The sequence below is a fragment of the Aquarana catesbeiana genome, linkage group LG04 (assembly GCF_042186555.1).
Source record: "Aquarana catesbeiana isolate 2022-GZ linkage group LG04, ASM4218655v1, whole genome shotgun sequence".
NCBI classification, from domain to species: Eukaryota; Metazoa; Chordata; class Amphibia; order Anura; family Ranidae; genus Aquarana; species Aquarana catesbeiana.
In genome coordinates, this window is record NC_133327.1 from 576,112,784 (window position 1) to 576,130,046 (window position 17,263).

A 17,263-nucleotide genomic window follows, 5' to 3' on the forward strand; every position below is an offset into this window, starting at 1 on the left:
TTAGCCAGAAAATCCATTTCTGTATACCCCTTGGATCTTTATTTCAGTTTATTAGGGGACCTTCAGGAATAAGCCCCACTGCTATTACACTGTCCAATAAGAGTGATTTTTTTGGGCTACTGAGGCACTCTCCTCGGACAGGGGAATTAGCTCTGAAGTCGGAGATGTTTGGCCTCTGGTAACACAATAAAGTAAAATCAGAGAGGCACCTGGAGTAGGCTTTTCTGGCCTACAAAGACATCATCTTGTGGTTTCTGCTCACACATGTAAACATAAAATGTAGAAACATAAAAAATGGCTGACTTTAAGAGTGTCTAATTTGATTCGTACTGCTTTTTTTTTTTTTTTTTTTTTTTTGCGCTTGTACGTATATTTTACTTTTACGGCATGTTATGCGAGTATTTTGTCAATGTATGCATAATCGTTATTAAATAGGGAATTGAAACTTTTTTAGCAGTGAAGCTGAAAGCTATTTTTGCTTTATCTCTATTTTAGTAGCCATCCTGCATATCAGGAGACCAGTCTGTTAACAGGGATATCTGCAGTTAAACCTGTCAAAATTGTTATCACTAGACACCATGCTGTCAGTGTGCTTATAAATTTGCTCAAGCAAACTATCTCTAACAGTTGTCCAGCTTGGCATGGCAGAATAAAAGCCCCCCCCCATGCAAGACTTTTCTTTTTTTCATTTTACAGCAATTACCAAATAACTAAAGCAGGAATGCAAAATTGAATATTCAGTTTGCTTTCAGCTCAGTTCTATTTTAGCTACTTTTTTTTTCAAAAGCATATCATTGCATACTAGCCACAGGGAATTCACATTTGCTTTAAACTTAGATGTCATGTGAGGCAACTTTCTAAGTTATGAACATTCTTCTATCCATTATTTCATAAGCTTAAAGCAAACCTGTGTCCATCAGCGCTGTCACATGGAGCTAAATTAAAGTGAGCCTGTTGGCTTTGCCCAACATGGACTGAACACAAAATTTGCTTTCTGGATAAAGTGGCTTTTCGTTTTAGCTGCGCTTGAGACACAGGCAGAAGTAAAGGCACACTTCTGGAAACCTGCTCCTTGGGTTCATTGAATCCTAAAGGCAAAACATAGGAGAACGCTTCAGCTTCTTTGGTCAATTAGGCCTGAAGAAGGAGAAGGCCTTTCCCCTGAAATGTTTTGGCTGTATTTGATGCTCTTAACCAATAAATGTTTAAAAAAGACTTTTAAGTGATATGACGTTTTATACTGGGCACTCCTCAATGTCCTTCCCCCAGAGTTTATCATCCGCTGAGTGCTCCTATTGATGTTATTAGAGAGGTAGCAGCCTAGGACCGAAACAAGATCCACATTCATTATACCTTTATCACGGATTAGCTCCTTTGAAGGAAGACCCACTCCATTGTATATACATCAGAACCAAGCCTCATGTCTATTGTTCTAGTGCTATCACACACATCAGACACCTACATCTTCCTGTTGGCTGTCTTACACATAGTCATGGACAGGGGTCTTGGGTGTACCTATAACCCAATGTACAACTATTACTCTAGGCTTTTTCCCAACGGGCTAGCAGGTTTGCAGATATGCTTGTTGCTACTTTATAGAATCTGGCTAAAATATTCACTTTAAAGAAACCTGTACTAAGAAAAATATAGTGGCTGCAGTCGCTGGCCTTTTTCTAAAAATGCTAGTTGCCTGGCTGTCTATTATTTAATACTTATCCATTGACCCAGATCAACCATGCAACTGAATCAATGTGAAGTCAGATCTCCTTATTTGATTCTTTTTTCCTTGTTCAAAGATTTTAAGGCTGGGTTCACACTACTGTATTGAAAATTGGATGCTGGTTTCCCCACATCCAATTCTCATGAGAGGAGAGTGTGACCGACTCTCAATAGAGCCGGTTCACACATCTCCCGGGCGGCCGCGGAGCACACAGCAGAAGAGTCCTGTGCATCTTTGGCTCCGTTTCAGGTCCGAATTCAGCCAAAATATCGGACCTGAAACGGTGACGCATCGGACCGCTGCTGTGCACATAGTGTGAACCCAGCCTTAAGTTTATCAAAGTGCGATACGGAGATCATAATAGAAAAGAAAGAAAATATATGCCAAGTACAAGCCAGCAGCAGATCTCAAGCCATAAAAAAAAAAAAACACATTTGGTATCAATTGTTTAGAGAAACAAAGCAAATACATATGACACAAGAGGATAGGCCTCAGTTGGAGCAGGCTAAATAAGGCTTATAGTCTAGGGACGGAAAGAGTAGTGACATCAAAGCCTAAGCAGAATAGGAGAGGACATATTCAGTAGAGGACACTATCAGGGATTCTGGCAATAGGTGTTAAAACTGCCATTTGATGTCTCCAGAGATCTGTTAATAACACCCCTGGGAGTTACTGGGGGACCTCAGTCAGGATCGGTCCAAGTCAGCGGAGAGTGTATGGTCCCAGAATGTCCGGGGTAAGTTTTGAATCTTTTTTTCCAAGTTTGTGACTCGAAAAAAAAATTGAAACCAGAGATTCAGAAATACAACCAGGCAACTAGCATTTTCAGAAGGAGAGCTCAGCAATAGCAGTCTCCATATTTCTCATAGCAGAGATGTCTTTGTTCCTCACTATAGGGGATATTCTTATGTATGGGAACAATGGATAAGGGTTGCCATTGTCCACCATTGTCCACAAATGGTGATGATGTACCAGCACCGCATATTGTCACACTGACAAAAGTTAGCTAAGATCAGCAACAGATATATAATTATTATGATACACCAGAAAGAATATTCAGTAAGCCCTTGTTCACACCAGTGCAATTTGTCATGCGATTTTAAAGTTCCAAATCACATGACAAGTTGCACTCCATTGCCAACAATGGAACCATTCAAATTGCTGCGACTTCGAGAAAGGTTTCTGCACTACTTTTTTTCTGATTTCATTGCAACTTGCCAAACAAAGTCACAAGCCGCAATGAAATCAGAGGTGCAAATCGCACTGATCTGAGGCTTTGAAATTGCGCCTAAGCAGCACGATTTGAAAGCCGAAGGTGTAGTTAAAAAGTAGAGGTTATTTGAAACATATATAGAGCAACCAATTTACTACACGTCAATCGCTGAAAGATTAATTAGAGCAACCAATTTACAACCAATTAATTAGAGCAACCAATTTACTATAGGTGAACCGCTGAAAGATTGCTCTAAATGACTGAATTTTGCTTTATGATTTTTTTTTTTCTCCTTATGGTGAAAAAGATATTCATTAATTCAACTGCTCAGAAGCTCATAAGGAACTGCAAATGCCTGATAAAGGTTTGCATAGCATGATGGGACTTGTAGTTCTTTAGTAGTGAAGTGTCTCACTTTGCTTTGTACCACTATTGAATTTGTACAATTTGTACGTCCCCTTTAAGAGGTGGGGCTAGCAGGTGTGCGCTTGCCATGTCCGCCAGTCTCCCGGCGATCGTGTCACAGAGAGCCGCAGAACGGGGAAGTGCCTATGTAAACAAGGCATTTTCCCGTTCTGCCTTGTGTCATCGGGAGCAGTGATCGCTGCCGTGTGAGTTGAAGCCTATCCCCCCCACAGTTAGAATCACTCCCTAGGACACACGTAACCCATTCATCGCCCCCTAGTGGTTAACCCCTTCCCTGCCAGTGTCACTTACTCAGTAATCAGTGCATTTTTATAGTACTGATCACTGTATAAGTGACAGTGGTCCCAAAATAGCGTCAAAAGTGTCCGCCACAATGTCGCAGTCCCGATAAAAATCGCTGATCGCTGCCATTACTATTAAAAAAAATAATAATAAAAATGCCATAAAACTATCCCCTATTTTGTAGACGCTATAACTTTTGTGCAAACCAATCAATATACGCTTATTGCGATTTTTTTTCTACCAAAAATATGGAGCAGAATACATATCGGCCTAAAATGAGGAAAAAAATAGTTTTTTTTTAATATTTTGGGGGGATGTTAATTATAGCAAAAAGTAAAAAATATTGTTTTTTTTTCAAAATTGTCGCTCTTTTTTTGAAAAAATAAAAACCACAGAGGTGATCAAATACCACCAAAAGAAAGCTCTATTTGTGGGAAAAAAAGGACGTCAATTTTGATTAGGTGCAACGTTGCACGACCGCGCAATTGTCAGTTAAAGCGACGCAGTGCCGAATCTCAAAAATGCTCTGGTCAGGAAGGGAGTACAATCTTCCGGGGCTGAAGCGATTAATATTATACAGGATTTATATAGCAATACAATTCAATACAGGAGGAATCAGAGGGCCCTGCTCGTTAGAGCTTACAGTCTAGGAATACCTTTGTTGTCATTGCCAAAAGTACATATCATTATCCAAAATTGCTGCACTGATCAGGGTAATCTAGCATGTAAATGTAGGAATTTCATGGTAGACATATCCAAATTGGAAATTAGGTGACCTTTCCTAGGAAAACAATTTCTAGGGACAAACATTCCAAACCTGGGTCTGTCTCTGGAAATCACCAACAGTATTTTGTCATATAGATTCTGGCTATTATCTATTAGTAATGGTAACTGTTGTTCCCAACATGCCTCTGTAGTTCCCTTTTACAGTTAAGCTCACCCAGACAGCCTCGTGTTGCAGAATCGTTTCAGCCACAAAGCATTTTGCAATGCATTGCTGACCACTTTGACAGCGGCTGGCATTTATGTAGAAAAGCGTGGCTGTTAAAGACAGAAGAGACATGATATAAATCCCGAATCTGTAACAGAATTCACATGTCAAACAGCACAGAGCCCCATTTATCTTCTGATTTGCCGAGACAAAATAAAAGCCCCCCCTTTGTTTTTCTATTAAGATAGCAATATCACCCCACAGCTGTGTATTTAGTTAAGACCTCTACTCCTTTTTTCTCCCACCGGGCTTGATTAGTGTGTGATACAGGAAAGAACAATGCTTGAGAGTAGGCCACCCACCAGCGCCGGGTGTTATAAATGTATGGGTTAACTGTGGGTTGCAAGAACACTTAGTATTCCTGAGGGTGGCAGAACAATGGGTAGAATAGCACTAGGAGTGCAAGTAACATCAGTCAACTTACTGACTTTCTAACCCAGTGATAAAATAGGAATATATCAAGAGAAAGATACACTGTGCAACAATTGTGCATTCTGCTTTGGCCCATTGCCTCTCCTGAATCCTGCAATCTCTGCAGCAGCTCAGATAGGATAACACTCGACACAATCTGCACTCATGTGTCCAGCCTGTGTTGTGTACATGGATACGAGGGAAAGGGCAAAGGTAACAACCGCATGTGGACTTTGCTTCTATTTATTTCAGTGGCTAAACTTGGGGGTTGTCAGCAGAGGAGGTACCCCCTGGCAGTTGTCCTATGCTCAGGTTGCAGCAACAAGTAAAAATGAATTGGATGTGCTGAAAATGGACTTGTCCTTTAACCCCTTCACTGCATCCTGCAGGAGACTTGCATTGTTTGGTGTTCTGTAGATGTCTGTTTAATGGAGTCGCTGCAATAAAGGGACATGCAGATGTTGCTGATCTTTTGAGCTGCAGGACTTGCAGTAAACATCTGTTGTGGTGCAAAGGGGCCCATAAGGTGAGGCCCACAAAGAAGTGTTACTTCCCTCTAATTACAAGCTGTTTGCATAGCTCCCAACTGTCCCTGATTTCGAGGGACTGTCCCTGATTTAGAGCAATGTCCCTCTGTCCCTCTTTCCTCCTCATTTGTCCCTCATTTTGGTCTGATCCATATAGTTGTATAGAAAATGCACTTTTTATCTTAAAAAAAAAAAAGTGTTTCCCAGTACTAAACCTGTCATCCAATTTCTAAATTGCTGCATTTGTACATTTTAAAAGCCACTATAAAGGAATAGTAGTGGTAAAAAAAGTCCTTGTGGATTTAATTAACCTTTTTTTTTGGTTAATTCTTCTATAAGGGGGTGTGACAGGGGGCATGTCCTATGCCTTCATACATTTGTTAGTAGGTGTCCCTCATTCCCATCTGTTGGGAGGTATGTGTTTGCATTTCTTGTAGTAAGCCCCTAGCTTTTAAAAGCTGAACTCCAGGATAAGCAAATATTGTCTAAATGCAAGAGTCAAGGGTATTCTTATTTGAATCTTGGTGTGCTTTGTGTATTTGTTCCTAATCTGTGTTATAATCCAACATGGAACTTTGCCTCTGTGCAGAAGCTTCCTATAATAAAGACAGATCACTGCTGTTCTCTGTTCTTAAGCAGGATGACTGGTCTTGTATCCGCCCCCTCCTTTCATTTTCAGCTAGCAGCCTGTAGTGATTCAGCTTGCTGGGTGTCCACTCTCTGCACAGGCTATGTGTAGCACAGCCATGATGTCACCACTTTTTTTTTTATATGGTAGTGACTGGGTTTGCAAAGGCATTTGGTGCACACAAACGGGTTGGTTTACTACTAGAGAGTGCAAAATCTGGTGCAGCTGTGCATAGAAGCCAATCAGCTTCCAGTTTTTTTGTTAACCCCCCTGGCGGTATTCCCGAGTCTGGCTCGGGGTGGATTTTACATACCAAAAGCGGTATCCCCGAGCCAGACTCGGGCTTGCATCGCAGGATCCAGGAAGAGATTACTTACCTTGTCCCCTGGTTCCTGCGATGTCTCCCCGCTGTGATCGGCGAGCCGCTGTGTCTCGCTCGATTCACAGTGCCGAGCTCCGTTCCCTGCGAGCGTTGCGACGCACGGGGACGGAGTTCGGCGGCAAATTCAAAAAGTGAAACACACAGTATAGATACAGCATACTGTAATCTTATAGATTACAGTACTGTATCAAATAACTACACATCCCCTTTGTCCCTAGTGGTCTGCCCAGTGTCCTGCATGCAGTTTTATATATATAAAACTGTTCTTTCTGCCTGGAAACTGGAGATTGTCCATAGCAACCAAAACTGTCTCTTTACATCAAAAGTGGTTTTAGACCAGCTAGAAAAAAGCGATAATAAATTATAATCACTTGCAGAATTGAGCGATAGTGATTTGTGGGGAGATCCGTCATCAAACACTAAAAGTAATAAAAGCTAAAATTCTGGAACTGAGCAAATTTCAGTGTTTTTGATTTGATTACATTATTATATAATTTTTATTATTATTATATTATTATGTGTTTTAATTATTTATAGTTATTTATTATATTATAATTTTTTATTTCGTTTTTCAAACTTTATCATACCCGGGATGTCTACTAGACTCTTGTTTGGACAGATTTAAGTGAACTATTCCTAAGAATTACAGGCCTACAATATAAAACGCCAAATTTCTGTGCAAAATAATGGTACCGCTTTCAGCACCTAAAATCTGAAATAATCATACCGCCAGGGAGGTTAAGCCCCGTACACACGATCAGAAAATCGTACGGAAAATACCGCTTTCGAAACGATCGTACGATAAGCGGATTATTAGTACATAGCTTTCGAGAGCCGATCATGACAGTTCATCCGATATTATTCTATCGGACATGCACACATTTTTTTTACGTACGATGCCACATCGTACTATTTTCATTTAATCAGTACAACTATCGTTCAAAAACGCAATACAAATGCATTACAACACATGACATCACTTGCAAATTTTTTTTCTGTCGTACGGGAATTTTCGTGACTTTAGTAAACTCATCAGATTTGATCTGAGATTAACATGCAAAAAAAAAAATGGACGATCATTCATAATCTCATCGTGTGTACCGGGCATTAAAGTGTTTGTGAAGTCAAAAAAAAAATTTGTAGATTCTGGTCCCTTAAAGCAGATTACACAGCACAGCACTTGTGCTGTGTAATCTGCCCCCCTCTAAACTGTAAAAACAAAAACCCTGAACATTGCACTTCCTGTATCCCCTCTCTAAATAGACCACGATAACTAGGGTAGCTCCGCCCTGATCACCGTGGTCTAAGTGTGTTCCTCCATCATACGCTCCATCATCCATCATACACTGTCCCCTCTGCTTTCCTCTCTCACCCCCCCTCCTTCCTCCCTGTCATCTGCCTCTGTGTCTGTCTCCGTCCCGGCCCCGCCCCCCCCCGCCTTCTATTGCTTGTAAAATAAAATCATTACATTCACACTGCCAGCCTCTCTATTAGAGGCAGGCATAGCACACTATGTCATTCGTTTTACAAAACGAGCAGTGTAAATACCTAATTTGAGCGGTCTTCAGGCCGGGCACATGACTCGTGGCCGCTTTACAGCTCCGAGACACGGCTTCTGTGGAGGAGATGAGCGGTCCCGTGATCTCTCCGGCTGACATCAGAAACCATTCATCAGAGCTGGAAAGTGGCCGTGAGTTATGCCACCGGCCTGAAGATAGCTCAAATTAGGTATTTACAATGCTCGTTTTGTAAAACTAAAGACATAGGGGATTATTTACGTAAGACAAATCCACTTTGCACTACAAGTGCACTGCAAGTGCACTTGGAGGTGCAGTCGCTGTAAATCTGAGGGGTAGATCTGGAATGAGGGGAAGCTCTGCTGATTTTATCATCCAATCATGTGCAAGCTAAATTGCTGTTTTTTATTTACCTTGCATGTCCCCCTCGGATCTACTGCGACTGCACTTCCAAGTGCACTTTCAGTGCAATTTCAAGTGCACTTGTGGTGCAAAGTGGATTTGCCTTTCGTAAATAACCCCCCTAGTGTGCTATGCCAGCCTCTAATAGAGGGGCTGGCATAGTTGCATATATATGGGTTAACAAACCCTTTAAAGCTTAATTGAACAAGCTGAAGTTAGAAACTAATTGGCTACTATGCCCAGCTGCATCAGATTTTGTACTCTCCAGTCTTAAGCTGGCCATACACCATACAATTTTCTTATTCAATTTTCTTTAGATTTACCTTCAACTATGTAGTAGAAGGGCCTGCTTGATTGCATACAAATTGAAAGTCTTTAGGTTTGACCTCCTATTATATGGTTTTGGTAAATCTAAACCAAAGTTGTACAAGAAAATTGTATAATGTATGGCCAGCCTTAGTAAATTAACTCCACTGTCTCTTTTTTGTAATGTGCTGTGCAAACCATTTGCTCTTTAACAATTCTTTATAAATATAAGAATTAATATCAGTGATTGAACAGTACACTGATTATGTTGCTAAGCCCACAACAGTAAAATCAGTCTGTATATGCAATAAAGCATGCTTGTTATACTCATTGTGGAACATAAGGGGTTAATCTTCTGCATTGTGTAAAAAGGCTGTTTGATACTGTCTTCTCTGATCTTCCCCTTCTTCCACAGTCCCCAATCCATCTGCTAATAGTACAGAGCCTTTGGGGCAAACTGCACATGCTCAGTTTGGTGTGTACTGCTAGAAAGTTTTTTTCTTTTCTTGGGAGGGTGCATGTGATCAGCACAGGGCCAATCAGCACTGTCCCGACAGAGGTTCAGGGGTCCTGCAGCCTCATAGGACAACCAGGGGAGGATCAAAACTCCTCCTACAAGCTTTAACCAGACACTGATAGAAGTCACAAGACTGCTCTAACTGCTGATGAGAAAATGTATTTAGCAGTTTATATTTATTAAAATGACTGCATTTCCATATTCTGTGTACTGTGGGAGACCAGATATAGTGAATGCAGGGTTTAGTAACCCTTTAACTGAACAGGATGAAATTAGAAGCTGATTGACTACCATGCACAGCTGCAACAGATTTTGCACTCTCCAGTTTTAGTAAACCAACCCAAAGTGTATTTATATCAGTTATGATTATTGAGGACTATATTTAAATGAAAGTTTTTGTGCCCAGAGTTCAGTTTTAAGAGTTCTGTACTAGAAAGGGCCATGAGTTTTGTTTTGAGTCTTGATAAGGCTCTAGCTCAGGGGTAGGTATCCCCCGGCACTGGTGCCGCAAGCGGCACTCGAAGCCTCTTTTGCCGGCACTCGACTCCCTCCCAATTTCCAATTTCAGAATTCCTCACATTTACACATTGTAAAAGATGGGAAACATTGTCTGGTTCTCTAACTTTACTGTAGCTGCGATCCTCAGCTCTTGTGATGGGGAAGAGATTGGGTGCAGTTCTGCTAGGGAGGGCGGTCCCTGTTTCCAGGAGGAGGAGGAGGACTGTCATTGGCCACTGCTAAAGCCAATCACAGTCCTGCTAGCCCCACCCACCAGCTGGAGGAAGATGACTTGCTTGGTTGACACTACCAATCTCAGAAAGGAGGGATTTCACTGTGATTGAGAATAATACAATCAGGTGACAGTTTGTGGAATTACTGTTGAGCTTCTGGGAACTTTGTGAAATTATTCCTGAACCTTTACGTCACTTACTACTGAACCCCTGCATTCTGTGTCCCTTTAAGCCACAGCCAGTATTCAGTGCAATGAAAATCACACCCAACTTTTGCTGTAGCTCACTTTTTCTCAGCTGCGAGGGCCCAACTTATGATCTTACACACAGGCCCACTGCTTTCAGAAAATGCCCCGACCTGAGTTCATTATTGTGCATCCATTCCAGATGCTTGTATGTGACATCATATACATCACATACATCACATACAAGCATGTGGGCTGGATGCGAGAGGTGGATCAGCAGGATGAGTGTGCCAGGACAGGTAGATGTGTCTCATCTCTGCTTCCTTTCACCACTCTGCATATCACGCATATCATAGATGAGAAGAGGGTACAGCGGTGGAGCAGATGAGCAGGAGGGTACAGCGGTGGGGAAAATGAGCAGAAGGGGTTCAGAGGTGGGACAGAGGAGCAGGAGGGTACAGCGGTGGGGCAGATGTTCAGGGGGGTTCAGTTTTGGGCCAAATGAGAAGGGGGTTACAGTGGTGGGAAAGATGAGCAGGGGGGTTCAGTGTTGGGGCAGATGAGAAGGAGGATCAGTGGTGGAACAGAAAAGCAGGGGGTTAGAGCAGTGGGGCAGATGTGAAAGGAGGTGTATTGGTGGGACAGATGAGCAGGGGGAATAGAGGTGGTGCAGAAGAGCAGGGGGTACAGAGGTGAGACAGATGTGCAGGAGGTACATAGGTGGGGCAGATGCGAAAGCGGGTTACAGTGGTGGAGCAGATGAGCAGATGGGTTCAGTATTAGGACAGATGAGAAGGTGATTCAGTAGTGAGACAGAAGAGCATGGGGATACATCGGTGGAGCAGATGTGCAGGGAGGTACAGTGGTGGGGCAGATGAGAAAAGGGGTACATTGATGAGGCAGATGAGCAGTAGGGTTACAGTGGTGGGACAGAAGAGAAATGGGGTACAGTGGTGGGGCAGATGTGCAGGAGGTACAGTAGTGGGAGGGATTAGAAGGGGGTTCAGCGGTGGGACAGAAAAGCAGGGGGGTACAGTGATGAGTCAGATGAGCAAGGGGGTTACAGTGGTGGGACAGATGAGCAGGGGGGGTTCAGTGTTGGGGCAGATGAGAAGAGGGTTCAGTGGTGGGACAGATGAGCAGGGCGGGTTCAGTGTTGGGCCAGATGAGAAGGGGATTACAGTGGTGGGAAAGATGAGTGGGGGTTGTGTTGGGGCAGATGTACATGGGGGTACAGTGGCGGGTCAGAGGAGAAAGGAGGTATATTGGTGAGACAGATGAGCAGAGGGAACAGAGGTGGGACAGATGTGCAGGAGGTACAGTGGTGGGGCAGATGTGCAGGAGGTACATTGGTGGGGCAGATGAGAAAGGAGGTTGCAATGGTGAGGCAGATGAGAAAATAAGTTCAGTGTTTGGACAGATGAGGAGATGGTTCAGTGCTGAGACAGAAGAGCATGGGAGTACGGTGGTGGAGCAGATGTGCAGGGAGGTACAGTGGTGGAGCAGATGAGAAAGGGGGAACATTGGTGGGGCAGATGAGCAGGGGGTTACAGTGTTGGGACAGAAGAGCAGGGGGTTACAGTGGTGGGACAGATTAGCAGGGGGTTATAGAAGTTAGGGCAGATGTGCAGGGTGGTACAGTGGTGGGGCAGATGTGCAGGGGGTTACAGTGGTGGGGCAGATGTGCAGGGGTTACAGTGGTGGGGCAGATGTGCAGGGGGGGCAGTGAGCTGAGGTGTGAAGGTGCATGAATTGGGGCTGATCTGAAGTGTGGAGTTGCAGAAATTAGGACTGATCTGAGGCGTGAGTGCAGGATATTAATTCCTCACTACTACTCAAGTAGTTTACAGCATTTACTTAAGAAAAAAAAAATTTGTTATAAAATCTGCACTCTCAATTTCTTTGAAAACATTTTTTGGCAGACTGTGCTCAAAAGGTTGCCTACCCCTGCTCTAGCTTTTGTTCATGTCAGGGCCCTGTCAACTCTAGTGATATTTACTTGGTGTACTTTTTGGATAAATTTGGGAAAAGTCTGTGTCAGATTTTATTTCCTGTCTGAGACTTAATTATAGAGATTTTTTCTCACTTCTCATCCATATGACAACCATACATTTAATGGGAGGTACTGACATCACTGGTACGGGAAGGCATGGGCAGCAATAAGAACATTGTTAGAAGTTTTAGTCCTTCCCCATTCTAATAAAAATATGTTTTATCCTTGTTTGGGTTCCTGTTGGATTTGAGGGTGGGCCACATGGGCCATGGCCGAGGGCTGCAAAGACCTGGAAGAGGCAGATAACCCCTTGTTTCATTGTTAACACTTTTCATTCCTATTGAAGCAGATGTTGCAGATGTTAAACAAAAGTAGTGCTCCTTTCATCAATACCAGGGGTCACCAAACTTTCTAAACAAAGGGCCAGTTTATTGTCCTTCAGACTTTAGGGGGGCCAGAGTGGCCAGTGGAAGTAGAAAATGCTGCAGCATCAGTGGGAGTAAAAAATTACATAGTGTCTGTAGTCAGTAGAAGGAAGAATAGTGCCCCATCATTGGTATTAGTGGGATGAATAGTGCCTAATTGTTTATATCAGTGGAAGGAATTATGCCCCATTGTTGCTGGCAGTGGACAGAATAATGTCCCATCACTGGTGTCAGAAGGAAAAATTCACCATTGTTGCTGTCAGTGAGAGGAATGGTTCTCCACATAAAAATGGCCTGCGATGTAGGAGAAATTGACAAAAATCAAGACCTACCTCTTACTGCTTTAGCACATGCCCCATCTACCTGGCAGTAACAGGACTAGCAGCATCCCCTTCCTTTACAGTTTCATCAGTGTTCAGTCACTTGTATGAACAGTGGAGGACCTTCCGGGGGATTGGTGGCACCAATGACATAATTCATACTGCCCTGTAAGGCAGTGTCAGTAAGAACCTATGTCAACAGGCTTTAGGCTTGTGATGAAGGTATGAGTTTGACATCAATTTAAGACACTTCTGAGATCATTCAGGAGTCACACTGACAGCGACTGCATTGAACCTGAAGTTGACCTCCTTCTGATCTGCATGTGACCTTCAGGTTTTTTTTTTTTGTAAATCAAAAGCTCTTAAATTGCCACCTTTCCTGAGAAAAAAGAACTGTCTTAGGGTCTTTGTCAACAGGCTTTGGGCTTACATCAAATGGCATCAGTATGACATCAGATCATTCAGAATTCATTTATAGGCAAATTTAAACTCCAGCTGACCACCTTCTGACCTGCATTTGACTTGCATTCTGATAGACTTGTATAGGAATGCAAAACCCTTTTAAAGCAAGCAAAAGCCTGTCCACACAGACCCTTAATAATAATGACAAGTCTGATTTTACTAGCCAAATGGCAGCACTAAAGAGAATAAATATAAAGCATTGAATGTGACTTGAAGCAAACATTCTTTAGTGGAGCATCAATCAATCTGTAAACCACAGGAACACTGCTTTATAAATATGCTCTTTCTACCTATCATTTTAAAGTGATATGAAAACCTCAGTTTTTTAAGCGCTTACAGCATCTGATTTATAAACTTTCTGAGTATACGGCTTCTTTATCCTTTATTGCATGCCTATGTTCCAGTTTAAGCTGGTGCCATGACCGCTGCCCCATGTTTCCTTGGAGCCACCCTTGTGTGCAGGAACTAGAGTTGTCTCCTTACACTCTCTGCATTATTAGAAACACACAGCCCCATAGCTTAAAGGGGTTGTAAACCCACGTGTTTTTACCTTAATGCATCCTATGCATTAAGGTGAAAAAACACCTGGCAGTGACCAGCCCCCCAGCCCCCCGTTTCTTACCAGAGCACCGTATTTCCCTCGGACACGCGCTGTCCCTCTCTGCAGGGGCTGGAGGGCTTCATTCTAAGGTAAGCATTTCATAATGTGCTAGTATGCGATGCATATTATGCCATTTTCTTGCAGGTTTTTTTTTTATTTATTTTTTAAAGTTTGTGGTTTACTATCGCTTTAACAGAGGAACACTAAAAATATTAACATTCCCCAGTAAACTAATAAAGTTCTTACCCCAGCACTTTCAATGCAGCTGGCTCCTGCTCTCTTGGTGCTTTCTGCCGACGGGTCTTCCTTCTGGGTTCGCGTGTTCCAGCCGTCTGATTGGCAGAGTTGCAATGAAGTCACTCCCGTGCACGCACACGGGAGTCACGACCACGGCACAGAGCTCTGAAGGGACGGCACGGGTATGCCGCCCCTTCAGAGCGCATGCGCCAGTGATGTCACAGGCTGCATGCAGTGTGAATATCTCCTGAATATGTGCAAGTTTAGGAGATTTTCACTGTACCTACAGGTAAGCCTTATTACAGGCTTACCTGTAGGTACACGTTTACAAAAAGACTTCACTACCACTTTAAAGGCTAAGTTCACCTTTTAGAATATATTACACATTACACCTGTATTTAAGGTGTAACATGTTCAGCAGCCCCCCTTAACCCCTGAGTTCCACCCTACCCTGTGACAGTGGGCTGGGGGCTCCTCTCCCTTGCAGCTGCTGTCACATTTAGTAGTTCATTAATTCACAGTAATCTGTGAATGAATGTACTACATGTACCATCTGCCACCATGACAGACTGCTTGTAGTTCTTAGTGGACTAGGAGTGTGCTGATCAGCGCACTTGTAGTCCACACACTCCTTCCAGCTTTCTAACTGTAATCCTGTACAGAGGTATGGACAGAAAGCTGGAGGGAAAGTGCGATAAACTGATTGTTGGCAATACTTTGCAGGCTCCTGTAGGAAAAAATAATAAATACACATATATTTTCCTGCAATTTGTACATTTATTATTTTTTCCCTAAAGGTGGACTTATCCTTTAAACTAAAAAAAAAACACAGAGGGTTTAATACTACTTTAATACCGATTCACTGTTTGCAAGAAGAAGTGCAGAGGTATGTCTATCCTTTCTGGAATTTTTCACAGCAGAGACCGGAGGCAGAGCAAGGTTATTAGGTCTTATATATGAATGCATCTGAAATTGTCCTTGTTCCTCACAGCCCTCACATTTTTAAATAAAATGGAAAAAAAAAAAAAACTCCAGTTGCACAGAATGTGACATATTTACACAATGCAAATTCAAACAATGTAATAGTTATACCTAAGACGTGTAAAAAGAAGACACAATGGACATAGCTGATATCTTTCTCAGCTTTGGCCTTGTCACATCTGCTACTCCAGCATTTACAAAAAGCAGCTGCAAGCTCCTAGCCAGGGTCTTGTCTCCACATGGACACATTTCTTTGTTTATTTGCCTGCGTTGTTTGAATCAGCCTTTCAAAATTAGTACTGAATGAGCTAATGCCAGTCTTAGCTCAAATATTCAAATTAACTTTGTAAACTTTCGTTCTGATGTCTGTATTTTCCCTTGTTATGGTGGAAAATTCGGTACAGCCTATAAGAGAGAACATTGTCTGGGGTAAAGTATGTTTTAATGGAAATGTTCCGCCTTTACATGATTGTTCTCATACATCAAAACAAAAATAAGAAAAGCGCTGTCATTCAAATCCCAATTCCTATTTCTGTGCATTCATAGGAATGTACAGGTAAGGCTGGTTGGAATCTAAGGAGGTAAGTCCAGTAAAGAAAAGATGCACATTTTGAATTGACGTAAGCAAGCACTATAAACGTTTGTCACAGACATAAGACATTTTGGAGACACCCCAAAAAAGACTAATCATTAAAGGAAAATTACAGCCAAAGCTCACCTGGCTGTATTTATCCTGTGGATCACAGGAGTGCAGATCGTTTTGCACTCCTGTGACCTGTTTTCAGCAGACAGCGGGCTGAAGTCCGCTGTCTGCTAATGTCACCGAGTCGGTCCAGGCTCAGGCAATCACGACAATGAATTCAGGATCCGCCCACATGCCTGGACTGGCACCCAGCTCAGCCCAGTGCTCCAGTGAACGCGGAGGGGGAGGGGGAGCGGCAGAGCAGAGTGCTGCTGACAGTCAGTAGCTCTCTGTTCAGGGAGCTGTGAGAACCGAACAATCAGCGGTGTTAGATCATTCAGGTCTCAGTGTTAGAGCCGGCGGGGGACAAATACAGTATCAGACCGATGCTACATTCAGCTAGGTAAAAAAAAAAAAAAACAGATTCCCATACTTCTCTTTTAAAGTAGATGTAAACCCATTCATTAAATGTAATTTCCAAAGTTGTTTTCAATCATTTTAAATATGCAGCTTTCATTTAAGTGTTAGTTTCAGAGTTAGTACAACTTTCCCAGTCCAGGGATTCGAAAAACTGTGCTGTATGGAGCAGATCAGAGCAGTTCTGATTGGTCAGCACTGGCAGATGACTACGCTGACCATTTAGAACCACACTAATCTATCCCAGCGAGCCTAGGGAAAGAAAATAAAGAACAGCATGGTTTTCAAACCTCAGGACCACTGCACCGGGCTGGGTGGACAGTAAAACTGTATCACCCACAGAAGTGGAATTATTTCACTATTTCATATTTTATCTGAAAAGTTGAACACTTAACAAATACAAACAATAACTGAGGATCTCGTCGTGAAGGTCCTTCCTGTTATGGTTACAACTATCTTCCAGTTTTGCTCCTGTGCTTTCAACCTGTCATAGAGGCCTCTGAAGTAGACTACAGGTGGCAGTGGGGACACACATTGCGGGGACATGGTCTACTGATTTCACCATCAGGAAGCCAGTCCGGAGCATGTGCAACCGGCCCTGGAGTACATGTAAACAGGAAGTGGCTGAAACAGGCTGGAAGAGATCTAACAGCCCGGAGATGCAAAAATAAAAGGATGAAAAGTGTTTTATGGGGAACTAAACTTCATTCAGTTAGGGTTTAGATCTACTGCAACGTTCTGGTGTTTTTTGCTGATATTCCAATTGTTTATCTGACCATTTAAGATAGCCAACTGTCACTCTCTGGTAAAAGATATATCCTTTAACAGAAAACCCTTATGTAAGGCTGGGCATCATACACCACTGCCATATATATATTTTTTATTTTAGAAAATAATGCTTTTGCAT

The 17,263-nt window shown here is 42.6% G+C and overlaps 1 protein-coding gene across 6 annotated transcripts in view; it reads left to right on the plus strand.

Annotated features, from left to right (window-relative positions):
- BCL11A (BCL11 transcription factor A) overlaps positions 1-17,263 on the plus strand; it is a 203,617-nt gene that overhangs the window by 128,515 nt on the left and 57,839 nt on the right. The gene's annotated exons all lie outside the window — the stretch shown is intronic.